Source organism: Narcine bancroftii, chromosome 4, assembly GCF_036971445.1.
Source record: "Narcine bancroftii isolate sNarBan1 chromosome 4, sNarBan1.hap1, whole genome shotgun sequence".
Lineage (NCBI taxonomy): Eukaryota > Metazoa > Chordata > Chondrichthyes > Torpediniformes > Narcinidae > Narcine > Narcine bancroftii.
In genome coordinates, this window is record NC_091472.1 from 107,658,227 (window position 1) to 107,683,550 (window position 25,324).

Below are 25,324 nucleotides of genomic sequence, written 5' to 3' on the forward strand. Positions count from 1 at the left end.
CATTTTCCACATTGTTGTTTAATGTTCAAGGTAAACTGAGATTCACAGTTATGCCACTATGTTTGACCTACCAACACTATTATGACAGTAGCACAGTAGTGCAGCTAGTAAAGCTGTTGCGTGACTGTTCCAATGCCTGGGTTCAATACCGACCTCCTGTGCTGTCTTTGTGGAGTTTGCATGTTCTTTCTGTAACCAAATGTGGGTTCCCGGTTTGCACCCACATCCCAAGGACGTGTGAGTTGATTGGTTAATCAGCTGCTGTAAATTGCTCCTAGTGTGCAGGGGGAGACAGAGAAGAATTATTGAAAATGTGAGCAGAATTGGCTACAGAGAATTTTAATGGGGAATGGGACTGCCCTCATGAGCTGGCATAATCTCAGTTGAAATAGCTCTTTCTGTGTTGAATGGGAATGTGGTAATTACTTACAGTACAATTTCCACCTTGAAGGACTCTATTAAAATGATTCTTCCTTTCTCAAATGCCTTCTGGATTATTCCTTTGTATCAGTTATAAATATTCTACAAGATCAATATTTTTGTTAACCTATCTAAAATAACATCTTCAATTGTGCTGCACTGTTTTTTTCTATACAACAATAAATATGTTAATGTCATGGAATATAATTTAAAAAGTAAACAGAATTTTCATCAGAAGTGCTAATGCCAGGACTAAGACAAGGCTGGTGTTTAAACATCGACTGCAATGGAATAAATTTAAAGATAAAGCTGTTAAAATTCATAGAGGTAGAGACTCTCCTCAGACACATGTATTAAACTTGCAACACGGACACATAGTCTTCTTATATTCTACTTTTGAAACTCTGCTCTTCAGAAACGTGATGGAAATTTCTCAATCAGAAATTTCATTTGATGAGGGGAAACATCTTTCTCTCTTGGTTGACATTAAGAAAAATATATTGTATGTCATACGGACTCAAGAATTATTTCCCTCAGCCTTTCCTTTTTGCTACTTCTCTTCCTGTGCACAAAAACGCTGCAGAAATAGCAGGTCACGAAGCATCCATAGGAAGTAAGAGGCAGTCAAAGTTTTGGGCCAGATCCCTTCATCGGGAACCATAGAGCATTACAGAAAAGGAAAAGGCCCTTCAGCCCTTCTAGTTTGTATGCTGAACCATTGTTCTGCCTACTTCCATTGACCTGCACCCAGTCCATAGCCCTCCATACCTCGCCCATCCATGTACCTGTCCAAATTCTTCTTAAATATTAAAATTGAGCCCACATTCAACTCTTCAGCTGGCAGCTCATCCCACACTCCTACCACTCTCTAAACTTCTCTCTTTTTACCCTTAACCCATGTCCTTTGGTTTGTATCTCACCTACCCTCAGTGGAAAAAGCCCACCTATATTTACTCCATCTATACCCTTCATATTTCTAAGTGTCTCTATCAAATCTTCCCTCATCCTTCTACACTCCAGGGAATAAATTCCTAATCTGTTTAACCTTTCCTCTAACTTATTTCCTGAAGTCCGGGCAACATCCTAGTAAATCTGCTCTGTCTGCATTCTTTCAATCTTATGATTGATATCTGTCCAGTAGTTAGGTGAGCAAAACTCCACAAAACTCCAAATTTGTCCTCTTTAATCTATACAGGGTCCATGACCCCACTGCTTATTTTCCTTACTTCCATAGACTTTGCACAATTTCCTGAGTAAATACTAATGGAACATCCCCCATTTAAGATCTATCTATATCTTTTGGCTCCATACATAGCCAACCACTCTGATGTTCAAGGGGACCAATTTTGTCCCTTACTTTCCTTATACATGTAGAAACCATTAGGATTTTCCTTTATATTGTCTGCCAAAGCAACATCATGTCTTCTTTTAGCCTTCCTGCTTTCTCTCAAGTTTTTTCTTGCATTTCTTATACTCCTCAGGTACCTCATTTGCTTCATGTTGCCTATACCTGCTATACACCACTCTCTTCTTCTGAGCCATAACCCCAATATCCCTTGAGAACCAAGCTTCCCTCTAACTGTTATTTTCAATTTTTTCTTTTGGGGAGGGGATGTTTGAGAAGATAATAATATTAAATGCATAGATACAGGAGCATAAACATTCATTAAAGTCCAACGATCAGAAAAAAATTACAATTAACAATCAAAGGTCTACCAGCTGCCTCAAAACAGAATCCAATTTAAAAGCTAACTTCTTAGTAATCAAAATAGCAACTCCCTTGCCTTAGAATTAAAAGAAGATGCAATAACCTATCCAACCCAATCTCTTTTTAATTTCTGATGTTCCTTTTCAGTCAAATGTGTCTCTTGCAGAAAAGCAACATCAACTTTCAAATTTTTAATGTATGCTAATACTCTCTTTCTCTTAATTGGATTATTAAGCCCGTTAACATTAAAAGTAGGAAAATTTAAATTAGCCATATGGCGTCTCTATAAACATCCCACCATACATAATGAACAATTTATGGTGGATTCCTTTTTTAACTTTAGCCAGGCATATGATAAAATTATGGTAGAAGGTGATTTTAATTATTGTTTAGACCCATTATTAGATAAATCTCCCAAATCAATAATTAGCATTCTAGAGGGGGAGGGAGAGCAGCCAGATGTCCACATGGGAACCAATGACATAGATAGGAGTAGCTTTGAGGTCCTGAAGAGGGAATATAGGGAGTTAGGAAAGAAGTTAAAAAGCAGGACCTCAAAGGTGGTAATTTGAAGACTGCTGCCTGTGCCATATGCCAGAGAGTAGGAACAGGAAGTTATGGCAGGTGAATGCATGGCTGAAGTGTTGGTGTAGGGGGCAGGGGTTCAGATTTCTGGTTCATCGGGATCTCTCCTGTGGAAAGTCTGACCTGTACAAAAAGAACAGGCTACACCTAAACTACAGAGGGACCAATATCCTGGCGGGCAAGTTTGCTGGAGCAATTGGGGAGGGTCTAACTTAATTTGGCAGGGGAGTTGGAATCAGAATGTGAATGCAGAGATTAGGGTAGAACGACAAAATCATGATTCTATGTGTTCTGAGTTTGTGAGGAGGGACAGGAAAGGGACAAAACAAAAATGTAGCCAGTTAGAGGGGTTGAATTTTGTCTATTTCAATACTAGGTGTATTAGGAATAAAGGGGATGAACTTAGAGCATGGATCAGTATGTGGAACTATGATGCTGTGGTCATTACTGAAACTTGGCTAGAGGAAGAGCAGGATTGGCTAATGCAAATACTGGGGTTTAGGTGTTTTAAAAAGAATAGGATGGGAGGTTTAAAAAAATGGTGGGGGGAGTAGCATTACTGGTCAGAGATAATATCACAGCAATAGAAAGGGAGGACGCTGTAGAGGGAGTGTCCACTGACTCAGTGAGGGTGGAAGTCAAAAATAGGAAGAGATCTTTCACTCTGCCCCCAAATAACCCTCAGGACATCGAGAAGCAGCTAAGCAGGCAGATTTTGGAATGGTGCAGGAAATACAGGGTTGTAGTTATGGGTGATTTCAATTTCCCTAATATTGACTGGGACCTCCTGACTACAAGAGGGATAGATGGGTCTGAATTTGTCAGGTGTGTTCAAGAATGATTCCTGACATAATAATAGGTGGACTGACCGACAAACAAGATGAGAGGCCATACTGGATCTGGTACTGGGGAATGAACCTGGTCAGGTGGCGGAACTCTCAATGGTGAGAGCATTTTGGTGAGAGTGACCAGAATTCCCTGAGCTTCAACATAGCTATGGGAAAGGATAAAAACATTCAAAATGGGAAATTCTTAACTGGGGAGGGCTAATTATGAAGGGACGAGGCAGGAACTAGCAAGAATAAATTGGAAACAGATGCTTAAGGGTGAAAGTACAGAAGGAATGTGGAGAAAGTTTAGGGACCACTTGTGCTGGGTTCAGAATATGTTTGTCCCACTGGGAAAAGGAAAAGATGGTAGGAAAAAGCAACTGTGGCTGATGAAACAGGTGAGGCAAATAGTCAAGAGGAAGAAGGAAGCATATATTAGATATAGGAAGCAGGAAACAGGAAGGGCTCATGGGAAGTATATGGTAGCTAGGAAGAAGCTTAAGAAAGGAGAGCTCAAAGAGGGCATGGGGCCTTGGCATATAGAATTAAGGAGAACCCCAAGGCATTCTATGCAAATGTGAAGAACAGAAGGATGATAAGAATGCAGGTGAGGCCACAAAAGGATAAAGGAGGCAACATGTGTCTGGAGGCAGAGGAGGTTGGGGAGGTCTTAAATTAATACTTTGTGTCAGTATTCACAAGAGAAAAATACCTTGATCATGCTGAGGTCGAAATTGAACAGCCCTGTGTGCTGGAAAATGTGGAGATTAAGGAAAAGGAAGTTTGGATCTTCTTAAAAACGTCAAGATTGATATCCCCAGGGCCAGATGTGATATACTCCAGGCTGCTGTGGAAAGTGAGAGAAGAGATAGCTGGGGCAGTAACTATAATCATTGAATCCTCCTTGGCTGCACGGGAAGTGCCAGAGGATTGGAGAATGGCAAATATAATCCCCTTGTTTAAAAAAGAGAATAGGGAAAATCCTGGGAATTATAGACCGGTGAGTCTTACGTCAGTGGTGGGCAAAACTATTGAAGAAGATTCTTAAAGATAGGATCTATGACCATTTGGAGAAGTACAGTCTACTCAAGGATAGTCAGCATGGCTCTGTGAAGGGAAGGTCATGCCTCACAAGCCTAATTGAGATTTTTGAGGAGGTAACAAAAGAAATTGATGAGGGTAGGATGGTAGATTTGGTCTACATGGATTTTAGAAGGCATTTGACAAGGTCCCTCATAAAAGACTTATCCAGAAAGTCATGAGGCATGGGATCAGTGGAACCTTGGGTGTGTGGATAAAAAACTTGGTTGAAGGAAGAAACCACAGAGTAGTAGTGGAAATAAAATATTCTACCTGAAGGTCTGTGACAAGTGGAGTGCTGCAAAGATCTGTTTTGGGAACCCTGCTCTTTGTGATTTTTATAAATTACCTGGATGAAGAAGTGGATAGATGGGTCAGTAAGTTTGCAGATGACATGAAAGTTGGAGGAGTTGTCGATGGAACTGAAGGTTGTCAAAGTTTTCAAGAGCATATAGACATGATACAGAGTTGGCAGAAGAGTGACAGATTGGGGTTCAATCTGGATAAATGTGAGGTGATGCATTTTGGAAGAACAAATCAGAAGGCTGAGTATGGGGTTAATGGTCGGTTACTTAAGAGTGTGGATGAACAGAGGGACCTTGGGGTTCAAATCCATACATCTCTCAAGGTCGCCGCACAGGTTGATAGGATAGTTAAGAAGGATTATGGGATGTTGGGCTTCATTAATAGGGGGATTGAGTTCAAGAGTAAAGAGGTCATGTGGCAATTCTATAAATCTCTCGTAAGGCCACACTTTGTATTGTGTTCATTTCTGGTCACCTCATTTTAGGAAGGATATGGAAGTTATGGAGAGGGTGCAGAGGAGATTTACCAGGATTTTGTCTGGATTGGGAGACAAGTCTTATGAGGCAAGGTTAGCAGAGTTGGGACTTTTCTCTTTGGAGCATAGTTGGATGAGAGGAGAATTGATAGAAATCTATAAGATTATGGGAGGCATAGATAAGGTGAACAGCCAGCTCATGTTTCCCAGTGCAGGAACCGCAAACACCAGAGAACATGTTAAGGGAGGGAAATTTATGGAAGACATCAAGGGTACATTTTTTACACAGAGAATTGAGGATGCCTGGAATGCCTTGATGGGGATGGTGGTTAAGACTGAAACATTGGGGGCATTTAAGAGACTCTTAGACAGGCACATGGATGTAAGAAAAATAGAGGTTACGGGGTAGAGAGGTTTTAGTATTTTTTTAGGAAGGAATATATGGGTCGGCACAACATCAAGGGCCAGAGAGCCTGTACTGTGCTCTTATGTTCTATGCTTCCACTTCTGTTCCCCTAATGATTACTGCATCGTACATCTCTCGTTTTCCTTTCCTAAAATCTACAATCAGCTCCTTGGTTTAGCTGACAGTAAATGAGAGGTTGCTGTTAGTGTACCATTCAGCCAAGCTTTCAATCTCCCTCCTTCCTGTATGCTGACACATCACCCCTTTTATACAGCCCACTACGATGGTATCTTAAGTAAATTTACAAATGGTGTTGTTGTACCGAGCCACACAGTCATAGATCTAAAGTGAGTAGAGCAGGAGGGTAATTACACAACCCTGTGGTGCTCTGGTACTGATGGAAATTGTGGAGGAGACGTTCTTGCCAATCCACACTAATTAGGGAATGGAGGTGAGGAAATTGAAGATCAAACTACACAGTGGGGCATTGAGACTCAGGTCTTGGAGTTTGATGATCAGTTCTGAGAGCATAATGCTGAACTGCAGTCAATAAAGTGCATTCTGGTAACACATCTTTTCTGTCCAGATGTTCCAGGATTTGTTTAGAGCCAGTAAGATGGCATCAGCTGTAGACCTGTTGCTGTGGTAGGTGAACTGAAACACATCCATGTTGCCACTCAGACAGGAGCTGATATAATACAACACCAGCCTTTCAAAACACTTCATCACTGTGGATGTGAGTGCCATTGGTCAGTAGTCATTTTGGCAGGTTACCACTCTCTTCTTAGGAACAGTATGTTTGAGACCTGTTTGAAACAGGTGGGTACACACCCTGTCAGTGTGAAATGTTGAATATATCTGTGAATACATTGGCCAGTTGGTCAACACGGGTTTTCAGTACTCAGCTTGGTACCCAGTCCAGACCAAATGCTTTCATTGGATTCACTCTCCTGAAGGCAGCCCGCACGTCATCTTTGGAAAATGACAAGTAAATCTGATCTGAAAGATCTTATACGTAAACCTATTATTTGCAAAAATGGTTGGAATCATGTGAAATCTGCACCCACGGGACAATTACTGAGTCAAATAGAGGTGGATGAGTTGTAGGGGGGAGGTGGGGGGAGGGAAGATGAGGAGGCAGTTTTCTCAGAGGGAGGAATATCACAAATCAGATATACACTCAATGACATACTGCCTGCTCCATGCAACATTCATTCTGAAAATCGCATAGAACGTAAAATGATGTGGATCCAGTTGCAGACTGCAGGCCCTTGACTAAGTGACAACTTCATCAGCTTATCACCAGGCAGGTCTCCTGAACTAGAAAATAACAGGACCTGGACCTAGGCACTGATTAAATCCTATTTCGTATGTTCAATCATGTGATGTCAACGTTATTACAGTGCCAGTGACCCTATTTCAAATCTGCTGCTGTCTATAAAGTGTTTGTATATTCTCCCCAAGAGTTGCGTGGATTTCCTCCAGGTACTCCAGGTTTCTGCAACGTTCCAAAGACCTATGTGGTTGGTTGGCTAATTGGTCACATGGGGGCATCTGTACAGTGTGGGCTTGTGGGCCAGAAGGGCCTGTTACCATGCTGTATCTCTTAAAATTAGATCAACAGCATCCAAATCCTTGTGCTTCAGGTGTGACTGACCTTTTAGATAGGAGGCACATGACCAAAACATTTTTGTCAAATGACTCAATAGTCCATTAGCATGATATTAGAAACACCGCTGATTTCCAGACCAAAATGTTTGATGTTACTGTATAGATTTGTGATTATCTATGATGCAGGCAGCTATGTGATGTCTTTAACATGGCAAAATGACCCATGGCATTTCACATGAGCAAAGCTAAATAAAATTTGGCAGTACAAACCTTAGAATCCTCATATGTGTTGAAGGAGTTGACCACCGCCTTCTACGTTGTGCAGAATGGTCTCTAAGTTCTGACATAATCTTCGTCAAATGAAGGGAGTTGATTGAGGATAAAGAGCTTAAAGGACAAAATTGTTGAGGGAAGGAATTTCAGTGGCAGAAGGCCCCATTCTGAAGATGGAGTGGTGGGACCAATGGAGAGGTTGTCTCCCTCCAGAGATCCTCTGCTACTCTCCTGTCTCAGCAAGGACTATTTTCAGAAATCATCTCTAACCGATACCACTTCTTACAACTCTGTGTATTATTTAATTCCTATCATTTTCCTTTCAAATACTAATTAATTTTGCCCTTCAATAACTGAGTCATATTATGCTGACCATTGACGGACCAGAGGGAATTCAGCTTTGCCAGAGACTGGAAGTAACTGTCTGTTCCCAGAGAGAAGTTGCAAGTCGACTCTTGTGTTGCTGTATTAATGAGAAGTTGTGCCACACAAACTGTTGGCCCGATGCACGGTTCCCAGGACAGGATTTCCCCTCTGCTCCAAGTGTGCAGTTTATTCTCAGGAGTTACTTATAATTTCAACAAGTAACAAGTGTGCTATAATTAGAAGTAACTTTTGAGAATTAACAGGTACTGACATGAATTGGGACCAGGGCTCAGAGAGGCCATTCAATGAGGCAGCAGTTCCTGCTTCCTTGGGCAGAGAATTCCATAGATTCACTGCTTTCTGGGAAAAAAGCATTTCCTCTTCATCTTTCTTAAATGTACTCCCTGAATCTTGAGACTATATCCTTAGTTAATCAGAAAATCAGGAAGGTTTAGATGCTAGGTGTTCATGGTGAAGTAGTGAATTGGATTCGACAATACCTGGACGGGAGAAGCCAGAGAGTAATGATTGCTTCTCTGACTGGAGGCCTGTGACTAGTGGTGTACTTCAGGGATCAGTGCTGGGACCATTGTTGTTTGTCATCAATGTGTGGTGGAACATGGTATTGCGGGCACATTCCCCATTGAGCTGGGCAGTCTGGCCCATCTGCGGAACCAGTAGCCCCTCCCCCCAGACCCCTAATAAAAGCTGAGAGTCCCAGACTCCTCCCCCATACCTGCCCTTGGACTTGAGCCAGCAACATGCTGAGGCATGCTTGGATCTTTAGATCAATAAAGCCTTTGGCCCTTACTTCATGTCTGTGAGTGGTCATTGATCGCACTACAATTTATTGATCTAAACTTTTAAGCACCGTGGACAAGGTGATTCAGTTGGAGAAGCTAGAGATTGACCCCAAAGACCCAGAGGCCTCTGTGAAATTTGACATGTGGCTACACTGCTTGAAGGCCTACAAAATCACAGCAAATTGCGATATGACCCACTATTCACAGCAGTAGGCCTTCGTGTGTACCAACTGATCTGTGATTGCATGAGGTATGAAGAGGCGATGGCCCTGCTACAGCAACAATATGGAGCACCAAGGAATGCCATGTACGCATGCTTCCAACTTGGCTCCCGATGCCAAGGCCCGGGTGAGTCAGTCGACAGGTTCATGCGGGCCATGCAAGAGCTGGAACGAGACTGCGGGTGCCGGGACGTGACGGTGGTGGAGTACCAGGAGGAGCTCATCTGCAACAGGCTGGTCGCTGGATTCCACTCCCAACCCATCTGCAAACGACTCCTGGAGAAGGGTGATTGGTCCCTACAGGAGATCATGCTGATGGCCCGGACCATGGAGACGGCCCAAAAGAAGGGGGAGGCCTACGTCATGGGCCACACAGCCCCTAAATATGCAGAACGGGCGGCCCTATCTTGGGATTCGGGGCCCCTGCCCCTGACGGCCGCTGCAACTGCTTGAGCACACAAGGTGCAACTACTGTGGGCAGAGCAAGCATCCCTAAAAGTACTGCCCTGCACGTAACGCGAACTGGTCAAACTGCTGGCGGAAAGGGCACTATGCAAGGGTATGCCGATCTAAGCCTCCCGTGAGCAACATCACATGTGGCCTGCGACCCGTATTACCACCGTGGTTCAAGCAGCTCTAGTCATCACTTCTGACTGTGGAGAATTGAACTTCCGGGTCCACATCACGACAAGGAGGGACATCACTGCCAGCTTCAATTCTGGGCCCCACCGCATACGATCCATGGAGGCAGCCATATTCACAATCTCCCAAGCGGTAATCTTGGCAGCTGCCGACTAAATGACTGGCAGCAGTGGGTCAGACAGGAAACCAACGTTAGCCTCGATCATCTTGGACCAGTGTCAACCGCACCAGCTGGAATGGTCCATGATGGACATAGAGGTAAACGGTCACACCAAGAGTTGCCTGTTCAACATGGGGAGCACTGAGAGTTTCATACACCCATGCACCGCTGAATGCTACTCCCTGACCGTGTCCCCTGTGAAGTGCCAGGTAGCACTAGCCTCTGAGTCCTTCTCAACAGAAATCGCGGGAAGTGCTACATGAACCTAACCGTGGGGGGGACGAAACTCAAAATTTTCAGACTTTTGTTGATGCCCCATCTCTGCACCCCCATCATTTTGGGACTGGATTTCCAGTACCAATTAAAAGGGGTGCTGTTGCAGTTTGATGGAATGACCAGTTCCCTAGGTCCCGCCCCCCCCCCCCCCCTTTCGGAGAGGCCCAATCATGCACCTGGAGGCTGGGCAGCACTACCCACTTGCAGCCTGGCCATCCTAAGGGTCCCTCCCCCACACGGTTCCAAAACCTCACCCCAGGCTGTAGGTTGGTGGCCACTAAGAGTAGATGGTACAGCCCAAAGGACAGGGGATTCATTAAGTCTGAAGTGGAATGGTTGCTGAGGGAGGGTATAATAGAACCCAGTAATAGTCCATGGAGGGCACAGGTGCTGGTGGTAAAGGGGGCAGAGAAGAACCAATAGTGATTGACTACAGTCAAACCATCAACCAATTCCCCCTTTTGGATGCCTATCCTCTACCCCGAATTGATGACATGCTGAATGAGATCGCAAATACAGGGTCTTTTCGACCATAGATCTCAAGTCACATCAAATCCCTATCTGCCCAAAGGATTGGCCCTGCACAGCATTTGAGGCCAATGGTAGATTGTACCAGTTCTTACGAGTCCCTTTCAGCCTCACAAATGAGGTGTCGGTGTTCCAAATGGAAATGGACTACATGGTGGATGACAATAGGTTAAAAGCCACTTACCCATACTTGGATAATATCACAATATGCAGCCATGACCAGAAATAACACGACAACAACCTGCAGAGGTTCCTAGTCACTGCAAAAGGCCTCAACCTATCATATGACCTAAAGAAGTGCATTTTCAGCATGGAATGGCTGGTGACCCTGGGGTATTTGGTGGAGCATGATGTGATTGCCCCTGACCCTGAGCGCATGTGCCCCTCCTAGAATTGCCTCTGGCCACAGAACCCCAAGGCTTTAAAAAAGTCCCTGGAGCTCTTTTCGTATTATGCACAATGTGTCCCAACTATGCTGACAAGGCCCAACCCCTGGTGAGCCCTATAAGGCCTCCGAGAGCATAAGGGATGAGATCGCCAAGGCAGGAATGCATGCCATCAATGAGTTGGTCCCGTTCCAAATGGAGAGTAATGTATCCAACTTCACCCTGGCCGCCACACTGAACCAGGCATGTAGGCCTTTTTCTGGCATTTTTTTGTGCACCCTGCCATGGAGAAGGTGGCACAGGCTATGGAGGAGGCGGTGTGCCACTTGAGGCACTACTTGGCTGGCAGGTTATTCACCCTGTTGGCAGACCAGAGACCCAGCACCTTTATGTTTAATAACAAACAGCATGGCAAAATTAAGAATGACGAGATCATGCAGTGGAGAATTGAGCTGTCCACCTATAATTACGAGATCTTGTACCGGTCGGGTACCTGCACTGAGGTGCAGGTAGATCGCCTACACATCCTCCATGATAGCTTATGCCATCTCAGGGTCACAAGACTCTACCACTTCATGAGGGCCCATAATCTTTCCTATTCAGTGGAGGAAATCAGAGAGCTGACATGCAATTGCCTGGTCTGTGCAGAATGCAAGCCGCAGTTTGACAAGCCAGAGAGAGCCACTCACCCCTTTGAATGCCTCAGTATAGACTTCAAGGGGCCCCTCCCATCCACAAACCAGAACAGTTATTTCCTGAACATTGTGGACAAATACTCACACTTCCCATTCGCCATTCCCTGCCCAAACATGACCACAGCCACGGTCATTAAAACACTGCACCATATTCATTCTGTTCGAGTACTGCGCATACGTGTATAGTGACCGGGATTCAGAGTTCATGAGTGAGAAGCTGCAACATTACTTCCTCTCCAGGGGCATAGCAACAAGTAGAACCACCAGCTACAACCCCCGAGGAAATGGCCAGGTAGAGAAGGAAAACGGCACCATTTGGAGGGCAGTCCTGTTGGCCTAAAGGCAAGAGGGTTGAATGTGTCCCAGTGGCAAGAGGTACTCCTGGATGCTCCTCCAGAAGCATGCAAGAACCCAAAAAGGTGGACCCACTGGAAGAGGAAGTGTACCTCCTGCATGTAAACCCCCAGTATGCGCTGGTAAGGTACCCAATCGGACGGGACAACACGGTGTCCATTTGGGACCTGGCACGAGCAGGAATCCCAGCATGAGAGGTGCACCATATATCCTTGGGCTGGCCCCAGGGACCACCTGGTTGAGGACATAGAGCTCCCACTCCCAGCACGGCCCCCTGAATTTTCCTCCTGCTGGAGGGTTCCCCTTCCCAGTTACTAACTAACCACCCCCCCCCCCCCCCCCCCACCTCCCATGGACCTGGGAGACACAGACACAGTTCAGCCCCTCAACAGCCAGCCCAGTGATTGAGCCATCGGGCCACCAGAGCAAGATGCACAGACAACAGGACTGCGGAAGTCCCAACGACAGGTAAAACCACCAGAGAGACTAAATCTGTGAACATTACTGTGCTACTCATGAATTATAAAGACAGTGGCCCGCATCACCCTGCCAGACTATCTAAAAAGGAGGGGTGAATGTGATGGAACTTGGTATTCCGGGCACGTTCCCCCCCGAGTTGGGCAGGCTGGCCCACCTGCGGAACCGGTAGCCCCTCCTCCCTAAGACCCCTAATAAAGCCGAGAGCCCTAGTCTCCTTCCTCATACTTGCCCTTGAATTTGAGCCAGCAGCATGCTGAGGCATGCTTGGATCTCTAGATCAATAAAGTCTTTGGCCCTTGCTTCATATCTGTGAGTAGTTATTGATTGCGTTACACAATATCAATAATTTGGATGATAATATGATAAATTGGATCAGCAAGTTTACAGATGACATTAAGATTGGAGGTGTTGCAGACAGCGAAAAAGGTTTTCAAAGTTTACAGGGGATCTGGACCAGCTGGAAAAATAAGCTGAAATATAGCAGTTGGAATTTAATGCAGACAAGTGTGAGGTGTTGCACTCTTGAAGGACAAACCAAGAAAGTGCATACACAGAAAATGATAGGTCATTGAGGGGTGCAGTAGAACAGAGGGATCTGGAATACAGACACACAATTCCCTGAAAGTGGAACCACAGTTGGTAGGGTTGTAAAGAGAGCTTTTGGTATATTGGCCTTCATGAATCGAAGTATGGAGTAGAAGAGTTGGGATGTAATGTTAAAGTTGTATAGGACATTGATTGGTGAGGCCAAATTTGGAATATTGTGTGCAGTTTTGGTCACCTAACTACAGGAAAGATATCAATAAGATAGAAAGAGCACAGAGGAGACTTACTAAGATGTTTCACCGAACTTAGGAACTGAGTTACTGTGAAAGGCTAAACAGGTTAGGATTTTATTCCCTGGAGCATAGAAGAATGAAGGGAGATTTGATAGAGGTTTTTAAATTTGAGGGGGATAGACAGAGTAAGTGTAAATAGGCCTTTTCCACTAAGGGTAGGTAAGATACAAACCAGAGGTCACGGGTTAAGGGTTGTGATGGAATATTTGGGAATGTTTTTGGGAGATAAACTGGTAAAATTAGAGCAGGTTACAAACATACACACACTTTAAAACAGATCTTATTTGAAATACTGAAGAATTCATATTCAGTGACTTTATAGAAACTATGGGAAATGCTATGCACATTTCACAAGTAGGTGCTGATTGAAGTGATGTCATGAAATGAATGGACTGGAGTCAGGTCGTCTGTGTTGGATGTTTTTTTAACAAGGCTTCTGACCTCTCTGCAAAGTGCTCACTCATAGGTCATTGAGAGGTTTGTTTACCTAAAAGAACAGATGGGAGTAGAAGACAAACTCCTATTGTTTGCTGGAGAAGGTGTGGGGGGGGGGGGGGTTTGCAAGTGAGAGAGAGAAGGACATGTGCCTGGCAGTTGGAATCTCAGATGGAGAGAGAGACTGGATAGTGTCAACAGGAGAAGCTTGTTGGAACTGAAACAGAAGCTCCAGAGTGGCGGATGGCTGCAAGTGCTATCTGTCTGATGTTTCTCTTGGAATATGTGGAAGAGAAAGGAACTCTGTAGTAGCCTGAAATAACTTGGAAGTTTGAGAAGTGAGATTGAACTGTGAACCAAGGAACTTTTCTTAAATTTACACACACATCACATACACGTGTGCTTAGAATTAGAAGGGGGTTAAGTTGGGTAGATAAGTTAATAGTGATAAGTTAAAGTTTGATTCTGTTTTCATGTTTAAAGATAATTAAAAACAACTTTTGTTTAAGTAACCATTTGTTATGATGAATATCTATTGCTGCTGGGTTTTGGTGTCCTTTGGGCTCAAAACAGGGTGAAAGGGGAAAAGTTTAGTGGGAAATTCTTCACACAGAGAGTGGTAGGAGTGTGGAATGAGCTGATATGGTGAATGTGGGCTCAATTTTAACATTTAAGAAGAATTTATATAAGTACATGGATGGGAAAGGTATGGAGGGCTACAGTCTGGGTGCAGGCCAGTGGGACTAGGCAAAAAAAAAAGGTCAGCACAGACTAGAAGGGCTGATGGGCCCTGTTTCTGTGCTGTAATGTTCTATGTTTCTCGTTTCAGTCTCATCTGCTAGTAAAAACAACCACCATGCTTCTATTTTATTTATTCCTTTCATAATGTTATATGTTTCTATAAGATCCCCCTCTCAATCTTCTGAATTCCAGCAAATGTAGTCCCAAGTGACTTAATCCCTCCCCATCTCATTTTGAGAGTTGTCTGGTCCTATCAAAAATGGGATATCTCCTCTCTCCAGTACTTCCAGTACCTCTGTGCCCCACATTCCCCAGTATGTCATTGCATGGACCCACCTCTCTTTAATAATATCATGGGTCTATTCAAAGCAATAACCCCTCTCATGAAGCCACAGTCCATGCCCCTTTAAGAAATGCAAGTTGGTTTGGGTAGTATTAACTATTGCTTAACCAGAAAATTGAGACCTTGATGCTGATCAGCCAGGACAAACTTTTCAAGAACTGCTCCCCTAGACCACCAGAAACTGGAGTTTTGAATACAGTTCAGGCCATCTCACACACACCCCATCTCCCTCCCCACCATCACCATCAAGTCCATTTACAATTCCTGCTCTCTTGGAAAAGAATCCAATATACCAAAAGACTCATCTCATCCCAGCTACACTCTCTTCACTAATCCCTTCCGTCAGGAAGAAAATTCATAAGTGTGAGATCATGCACCACCATATTCAAGGACAGCCTTATCCCACTGTTATCAGACTCATGAGTAAACCTCACACTAGTAAATCTATGATCTCTCTTTATAACTGCACTTCTGTACTGTGACTTGCTGTTGTACCATGTATGAGATGTCCAACTGGACTACCCACAGAACAATTATTATCACAGCATTTGACAATAAACTTGAACTTACAGTGCTGTCTGAATTGGATTGGATAGGACTAGGGTTATCATTCATCATGACTCCAGATCCCACCCTTCTCACCCAATAGCTTAACTGCAAATGCCAGGATTTTTGAAACCTAACTTTTATTTTGATTTCCTAACAGACGTCAAGGCAAAATGCGAAGGGGAGAAACACAAAAGCTGCAGATACTGAAATCTTGGCTCAACAAAGAATTGCTGGAGGTATTCAGCAGATCAGATAGCATTCATGGTTAGAAGGCCACACTGCATCCTTCTGCCCTATATTCTGTCCCGTCTGAGCCACTCCCCCAGAATTCTCACGCTTTTACACAGAGTAATTTCATCTGTTCTATCTTAGTTTTAATAAAGGGTCCAGACTCAAAATGTTGTCCAGCCATTTCTACCTATGGATGCTGTCTCACCCATTGAGTTCCTCCACCAATTATTTGTCCATTCAAGCCAAAATGTCTTTTTAGCTGGAAGGACTTGAGTGTCAAATGAATGCGGTTGTAACTTCACCGCAGGAATAAATCAAATGTAATTTAAGTAATCTGATTCAACAGCATGGAATTTTAAAATTTTGAGAGCAGCATTCAAACTGAAAAGATTTTGAATTCTATTGGTACATCACCTGGTCTTGAACATTCTGGTCAGGCTAAGCTCAGTCCATCAAAGTAGCCATTAGATCACATGCAAGAGGTTCATTCATGTGACTTCACTTAGTTGGCGATGTAATAATGATCTCCTCTTCTGTCCCTTACCATCAACCAGTAATTGTGAACTTACCATGGTCGAAGAGATCGCCAGAACCTAGCTGGTGGATTAGAGGGATCACCAATAAATGTATATCTGACAGAAAGTGAAGTCATTACAAGAAAAAGAACCAAAAATATAGAATTCCAAAGAAAATCTTACTGATCCAGCAAAAAGTCAAAGGTATTAACTTAAATATTTTGATATGATATCCCCTGAAATTTTCATTTGGTAAAGACATAACATCTTTCAGAGGTAACCCTTTCTTTAAGGAATTAAAATATTACATGATCAAATTCTTCTTGAGAATTTCAATGAGAAATGTGTCATTTTTAATGAAGGTACACTTAATCATTTTGCTTCAAAATGTTTCAAACTTCATCCAGCAGGACAAGTGATGTTGGTAGCTAGCAAAATATGGCAATTGGATGGGTCTGAGTGACTGAAAAATAAGCTGCAAATAGATTGTGCTTCATTAGGCATTCATGAGATTTATATCTGATTTTTTTGAGGTAAAGCCATATTTTACTCTGTGCCTAATACATCTCCATTCTTGCATTAATTATATTACAAGAAGCAAACCTATATCACAGAACCATGTGGAAATACTCAGTGGCTGTTATGTATATAAAATATGCATATAAAAATATGACGAAGCTAACTACTGGTTGAAAGATATCATAATAATAAAATCAATAGAAATGACTAGTTACAAACTCTGTTTATTTCTAACCATGGTTGCATGGTTTTTAATTTTTTTTATCTGAAGGAAATAAGAAAAATAATAACTTCAAAGAAAGGAAATATTATTTTTTGAATGTATACATTTATTCAAGTAAAATCACATATTTTTGATATTATTCCATTTTAACTTTGAAATATTTCCAGACTTTAATGCTGATTTTGTTTTCATTATTCTAAAAAAACTAAAATATTACAAATTGAAGGAAAATGTAACACAGCATATTGGATATTGTTGCCTTGTTTTGTTCATATAATTGCTTATCTTACATCAGCAATGGATTTGAAACATGGTTTCAATGTAAACATTTAGAAATAATGAATTTATCTAATCTTTACTGGCGAAGTTAAGAATAATGAATTGAAACTCAAGTGCAATGTACAAGTAACTATGACAATTCACAATTTCTCCACACTAGTGTCCTGCATGTATGATGTTGTGTCACATTTTGCCAGAGGAACAACACACTATATTCCTCCTGGACCTTTAGGAACACATCATATTCCTGCTGGACAGCATTAAACCTAATGACATGAACTTTGGGTTTTTTTTAATCATTGTAACTTCCCCACAGCATCTGGTTTCACAGTTTCCATCTCTTCTGTTCTATTCTCTCTAATCCCCCCCCCACAATCCCTGGTCTCTCCCTCTTCATGTTTCTCGACCTTTCCTACTGCAGCAATACTTATTAGCCCTCACCAGCTCCTTTCCCCTCATATACATAATATCACCCCTTTTTTACTTTAATCTCGATAAAGGCTTCCGACCCAAAATGTTGACTGATCATTTCTCCCATACGCTGCCGGATCCATTGAATCCCTCCAGCAGCAGTTCATTATTTTCTCAAGGTTCCAGCATCTGCAGCCTTTGTATTTCTCTACAGAGATCTACGATGTCACCTCCGCCACAAAGAAAATCAAAATCAGCCCTAACATAGGAAACACAATCATTGTCCAAAGTCACTTCCCATTCTCTGGGAGAAATATTGCAGTTCCTTCGCTCTTAATAGGGCAAATGTTTTGGAATTTTCTCGGGTGCACAAAGACTGGGCCAATCAGGAAGAACATTGAATATAGGAAAATAGGAATTGACAATAGATGTGGTCTTTGCCAGTCTTATCCATGTCCCAGGAACATATTCTTGAGATTCAACAGTAGCAATGCAAAGCTTATTATAAATGTTGTAACTTTAAACACATATTGAACTATATGAATAAATAAATATTGCTGTCAATGTGGAAGAGTGTCCATATCAAATGCAATAATCCAGATAGGCATTTGTTTCACACTATATTACTGTGTTAGTTTATAAGATGATATTTAGTGAGAAGGGACCACTAATCTTTGTTTTGCAAGCTCGGCTGATATTCATCCTACTGTGGTTGTATTTTGGGACTTGAGCTTCCAAAAGAGCAAATAAAAAGTGGCATTGGCAGCATGAAATGCTGAGTGATATTAAGTGATTGTAGAGCTCGTTGAAGGAATCAAAGACTTGTTGATCCAAACCAAGGCTTTTATTAGCAAAAGACAGGAGCTCTTCACAGGTGGCCGACCAGTCCGGAATGATCCGACCTGGCTAGGGACACAACCCTTTAAGGCCCAGACAATAGGCGTGGCTTAGCTCTCAGCCAATCGCTGTGAGCACAGTCTAGATACTGTAACTATATACACTATATACATTGGTGATAGATCTGTGCTATCACAGTGGTGAGAATAGGGACAATCTACTGAAGAGGGATAAATAATGCCTACATTTGCTGACATTTTCTTTTAATTCCTGTGTGCTTTTCATGGCTGCCCTTCGAGGCAGGTTTATAGGAGAAACACACTCCGAAAAGAACTGATTTGGAACTGAAGCAGAATTATGGGCCATGATATTTTGTGATTGAAGAACTGAAACTCAAAATTGAAAAAATGTGCAATAAAAATGAACAAAAATAAAAATATTTCTTAGTGCATAAATAAATGATATTATTAAACCAGGGCAGTGAAAAGACATTTTACTCTTTGTGATAGTACAGATCTATCACCAATGTATATAGTGTATATAGTTACAGTATCTAGACTGTGCTTACAGCGATTGGCTGAGAGCTAAGCCACGCCTACCGTCTGGGCCTTAAAGGGTTGTGTCCCTAGCCAGGTCGGATCATTCCGGACTGGTCGGCCACCTGTGAAGGGCTCCTGTCTTTTGCTAATAAAAGCCTTGGTTTGGATCAACAAGTCTTTGATTCTTTCCAGGAGCTCTACACTTAAACTCAGGCCTTATTTTTCTAACATTATCAACTCCTCTTTAAATGGGCAGTCAGTGTTTTCACCACTGCTTGAATGGTCAATTCTAATTTCTGGCCCTTTTAGAGATTCAATCAAAGCACTGTGAAAAAGCAAATGACTTGTGGCACAATCATACACTTGTTTGATAGTCAAATGTAAAAGGCAAATAAAAAAGACCATTTTAGAAAGTCAAGATCCAACTACTGAAAATTGAATTTCAGATGTTTTGATGGTGAAACACGAATCTATAGTTAAAATGATTCTAAATATACATTAAAGAACTATATTTATTAAACCAGAACGCTTTGTTTTAATACCCTGTGTTAAATGCATTGTGAACCTCCAGCTTTCAAGGCCTTCTTCCTCATTGGCTAACCTCATTTCTTGTCTCAACATAAGGCTGAAAGTCTTTCCGGGTGATTAATTGACGGTGACGCATTTTGGGACATCCTGGAACACGAAATGAGGGAAGAAAGTGGTGATTCGGAACCTGCGAAGCTCGTTTCCTTCCGCAGACTTAATGCTGAAATTGATATGGCACCTGAGTAACGATCGGACGCAAATGCCTGAGGGGCTCCCTATTTCCCCCCGTAGCGACTAGAGGTGTCCCGTTACCTGCTGGTGTGCTGTAACAAATCTAAGATTATATCGTTTCCTTACATTGTATTCCACTGGGGAAAAAAAAACTCCAAGGAACTAAATCAGTTTAGAATAACGCCATTACAATACTCGAACCGGGTTCATGAAAAGCACGAGAGGCTCCAGTGGTAATGTTAAATACTTTAAATTGTCGCTTGAACCGCGTTAATCTGCAACTTTATAGATAACTAAATCTGACGAACAGTTGAAGGCGGTTCAGTAAAACACTCCACACCAACTTTCGTCCTTGCTTATCTGTTGCAAGTTTTCCACAATGAAATCTTTTTGTTGTGATTTCTCCCCAACATTAAAAAGAACAGCTGACTGATCGTTCACCCCTGATAGTGACTCGCCATTGTACACCCATGTCAACCTAACCGACACCTTCCCTCCCACGTCCGACTCGAGTTCCTCTTCGACCGAGAGCAATGTCGCAGCGGATTGACGAATTGCTGGGAGTTTGATTTTTTTTTTGGTGAAGAGGTTCACTCTCCAGAGCTTTGCGTTTTTATTCTGTCCCCGCGAGGGCTCTGTATATTTTCCATCCAGCATGCAATTTACATCCATTTGTGTGACCAGTTGCTTAATAACGTGTGGTTAATGAATAATGTAATTTCAGTATGTCTTTGCTGTTTCGCAGTTTACGCCTCCGAATGTGCGCTGCCGCTTCCTTTCACCACTTCGAGAGGAAGGCGAGGACGCACCTTTCAGGTGGCTCGCATAATGTTGTTTAAAATTTCTCGCAGTCTTGAAATGAACGTTAACTTCTTATTCAATGAACCAGCGAAAAGGGGTGACACGGGGAACGTTAGAATGGTTCTCCTCGACTGAGGATAAGCGTGCAGCTCCTTGACTGCCACCTAATGCTACCACGAAGCTTGACTCTAGAGATAGATTTTAAATAAGAATTTAAAGAACTGCGTTTGTCCTTTAAAACGGGATAAATTGTGTTAATTCCTTCTTTTCCTCTATATTTTATCTTTTTTTTTAGTTGGCCGTCCCTGCATTTGCCAGCTAACACTTGATGTCTATCTCTGTGTTCTAGGGCGATTTTCCTCAACGCGGAGCTGTTATTTTCTCTTATTTTTGTAGCCTATATCGAGCAGAGCGCCAGATGCCTAGTGGTATGTATTTGGTTGCTAGGTAGATATGAATACGAATCGTAGCTCCGAAAAGGGATCTCGGATGCAGGCGAGCACTGGTGGGTAATTATTAACTTGCACCAAAATATTCCAAAGGTTAAGATTTCTGCAGAGCTGGCTATTTCCCATCAAACACAATAAATAATCGTACAAGCGAAAGAACAGCACTGTTTCCCCACCACAGCCCAATCATAACATACAGAAGTATTTTTTAAAAAAAATTAAAGCATTATTGGCCGGTTCCATACTACAATACCCAAAAGGAAATGTTAACAATCTCATATTTCCCGTCACTAAAATAATGTTGTCAACCGCTTCATTGAAATACAATTACTTCAGGTCAAAATTATTTATAGTCGCCGTTACTTATGAAGTTCAAAAATAGTCTGTTTTATTTCAGTAACTTTCATTGCAGTTGGATGTTTAACTGAAACAACTACATATCCGAAGGTTACTTCTAAATATTAAGTATTGGTTATTTCTCTTGAATGGAAAATCCGTGCTGTCAACTGGTATCCTTACCCTTTTAAATTAGTTATATACATATCCATGTGTATGTTTAGCAGTTAAAATTGTGCTTTATTTTAAATTGGGGAAATATCATCGCTTCCTGATAACGATCGTGGCACGAGGAATGGAACTGCAGATACCCGCAAGTCATTGGTTTATCTCGTGTGTTAATCCTTCGGTCATAATAAACATGGGAGAAGGATCGAATTATCACGATTACAATTGAATACTTTTCCAAAAGAAGTCGAACTTTCTGTTACTGTTTATATCTGGGTGTATAATAGCGCAGGCATGTATAATATCACTAACACACGAAGGAAACTTGAACTGAACTTCAGAAAGTGAGATTGTAGTCAAGTTCTGCTCCTGTTATGTTGGCAATTGGTGAGGGGGGGGGGGAATAAAAAACACGTCTCCAGGTTTTGAATCCAGTTGCACATTTGTCCCTTTTTGATTGGTTTGCTAGAAACGCCACCCCCTCCCTCCACCACCCCCACCCCCCACCAACTCCCCCAAATAAAAATTTGCGAGAATGTCTCGTGAAAGTCCATACCTTTCTTATAAGATTAATTCCACCCCCACCCCCCAAACCCCCGCAACCACCCTGGTAAAGATATTCAATGAATGCGGTGTTCGTCAGGAGTAAGAAACCTTCACTTTCAATATGTTCCGCGAGTTTAATATACGGTATAAGCGCTCGCGAATGAAACAGGTAAGGCCAAATGTTCCTTTTCACGCTGCAAATTACAACGTCGCGTATCTCCAAGGATTGTGCTTTCCTTTTAACTGGGTATTTAATATGAAGTTACTAGATTAAAAGCAACAAACTCCCCACTGACCTAATGGAGTCCTAGATAAACGAATACGGTAAGAAGACTCAATCAGAAAATCCATATTTTCCCCCAAGTTCATCACATGGAACATGACACAAGTTTTCAATGTCTTAACTTCAGATATTATGGCGAAAATGCAAAATGTCAGTGCTGTCAATCAAATACTGTCGCGTACGTCACATGGCAAACGGAATCGCTTGACCACATAAACGGACAACTAAAATCTAAAATATATTTTAAGATTAATTATTGGTGTACCGAAAGCGGGTCGGCCACGGTTCAATAATGCGGACAGAAGCCTTATGGAAATAGACGATGTTAATCATAAATCAAACGATGCACGCATCTTAAATAAAGCGGGTATGTATGTGAGTGAATCACAAATAAACAAATGTCCCGTCTGGATGATTTCTTATCCGTTTATCGGAATCAAACGAACGATTAAATCCAAAGTTGTGGCGAATGAATTTCGCCCATCGTCAGATAAAGCCATCGCTACATAAAACACTATGCCAAATGTTACAACTTCCAATGACTCGTCCCTGGGCAGCCAGATAATTCAGAAACCATTTGTATTAGCTGTCTATCAAATTATTAACTGCACAGATGTTGTTTGGCTCAAGAGCAGCTGAACCTCTATCTCTGAGACAGTGAGACAAAGGTCTGCAGGAATAATTGTAGATGTGCATGGAATATTAAATTAATTTACTGCACTTAATTCTTATGCAAATCCTGACCTCTGATGAAGCATATCAATTACCCCTCTGCACAGGAAAAGAAAATTCACTCCCCCCCCACCCACTTTTTCTTGTAAATCAGGAAGAAAAAAACATTGAAAAGCTTCAGACTCCTATACCAGTCCATGGTATTACCATATTAATTTACAACAGATGAAAAATACAGTGATTCACACATATGCAGTTTTAGTTAGCTTTAGTGTTGGCAACAAAGACAAAAAAATCTAAACAAGGGCTTGCCTAAAAGCTGCAGCTGTCTAAATTTGTGTGATCAGGCTGTTTCTATATGGCTGAAGGGACTGGTCAATAAAACCTCCAGCCCTCTATTTTATGCTTTCATCATATTTTTAATGAGGAAAAATGAATACGATGAATAATGCAGTTGGAACCTTACTCGACCTTTCCTATACCCCAGCGGTGAAATGATGTTTCTGTCTCCCTTCGTCACATACAATATGTGGTGCCTTTCAGCTCCCGGTTAGCACAAACAAAAGCCATATAACAATATCAATTAATCATGCGGCAGGCAAACAAGGGTATTTATTCCACTACAAATAACCTCACAGTGAGCGCATGAATGGCCGTGATTAGCATGAGAAAAGAGGAGCAAAACTCTACAGTTCAACAGCTAAAGAGCAATTTGATGGGGCTGGGATGGGGAAATTGCTTGATTAGTGGCTGTTGAAGGAGCTGACAATTAGGCACCTCAGCTGTGAAACGCGGTCGGAAAATAGCCCGTGCATCGAGTCAAAACAAGAGAGTGTGCATTTCAGAAGTGAACCTTGTCATTTCAATACTGTGAGCGTTATTCGAAACGCAGAAACACATATTGTGTGGAAATCAATATTGCAATTCCCATTTCATATGCATCATCCTTAATTTATAATTAAAAGGAACTTACAGGACATCATAGGCAATGTTGTAATAATTATTGCAAAACAATGTCTTTCTCAAATAATGTTCGCGTGATGATTTGAACTCCAGCTTGCTATACCAATGTTCCCAAAAATATATTCTGAAATGTTAGCTCAATATAAAAGTGACTGTTAACATTTTAATGACCGAAGAAGTGAACGTTGAGTGAACTTGATGGAGATGTAATTCCAAAGTCAATATCGTAATTGTGTATTTAGTGCATATGTACACTTACCAAGGACGTGCAGTTCATATTAAGAAAATATGGATCCCCCATGGTATTATTTTGATTTGTGTTTTCAACCCAAGCATACCGTTGTACAAATGAAACTGTAATAAGCAAGATTTTATACTCTTTTTCAGATATTTTATTATCACAGATTGTCTGTACTTACCGATGATTTATTCTTGAAATCGGCTTTAATATGAACTGAGCCCACGTTTCTTAATGCAGCTACACATATATTATTTACATTAATCACGCTGGGAAACTAAAAATGTCAGTAAAGCAACCTAAATTTGAGATGGTAATCGTGCTGCTTATAGATGATGTGTGGGGATGAGGCGGTGGGGGGGGGGGGGGGTGGTGATGGGGATCGGTAAAGAGGGGGTTGGTGGTGGGGATCGGGGAAAGGGGGGGGGGAGGAAAAGAGAATTAAATTAAGTAAAAACTGGGCAAAATCTTTACCCAATAAAATGTACATTTTCTGAAATGGTAAACAGCAGCGAAAAGTTTTTTTTTAAAAAAAGGCTATAAATTACTCTGGTGAACCAGGAACTCCATGCACTTAGTTGTACCCTTAGGTGATGCAAAATATCATCCAGTAAACCCAGGTTCTCGTGTATTCGTTATATCATGCTTTGCGACGTTCACTCGCTGCAGTAGCCACAACCAGGGAGCGATCGCTGTAACTCACCTCAACGCTCCGCCACGTCTGTTTTATGGCACCTGATCCTTCTGGTGCCAAGGCAGTTGCACTTCTCAAGGCGAAATAAAAGTTTGAGAACCAGAACTCAACGCAAATAAAGTTGAGATATACAGATTCACATTGCCATAACGCTGTCGGAAGGCGCGAGAGAACGCACGCAGCTTGTTTGGAGTCGGTGAAGGCAGCTGTGAGCAAATAAAGCCTTTAGAATTCAGACTGCACAGTTAGTAAATCATATTCCTTCAGAGGCATTGTTTGTACACACTTATTGTAAGAATACCCAACAAGTTTGTATTTTTCTTGTCGTAAACAGAAATTTGATTAAGAA

The 25,324-nt window shown here is 42.0% G+C and overlaps 1 long non-coding RNA gene across 1 annotated transcript; it reads right to left on the reverse strand.

Annotated features, from left to right (window-relative positions):
- Window positions 1-25,163, reverse strand: LOC138760971 (uncharacterized). The gene is made up of 2 exons (XR_011356008.1): window positions 24,985-25,163; window positions 1-274 (listed from the first exon to the last, which is right to left on the reverse strand). It is a non-coding gene; the product is annotated as an uncharacterized lncRNA (long non-coding RNA).
- Between the last annotated feature and the right edge of the window lie 161 nt (window positions 25,164-25,324).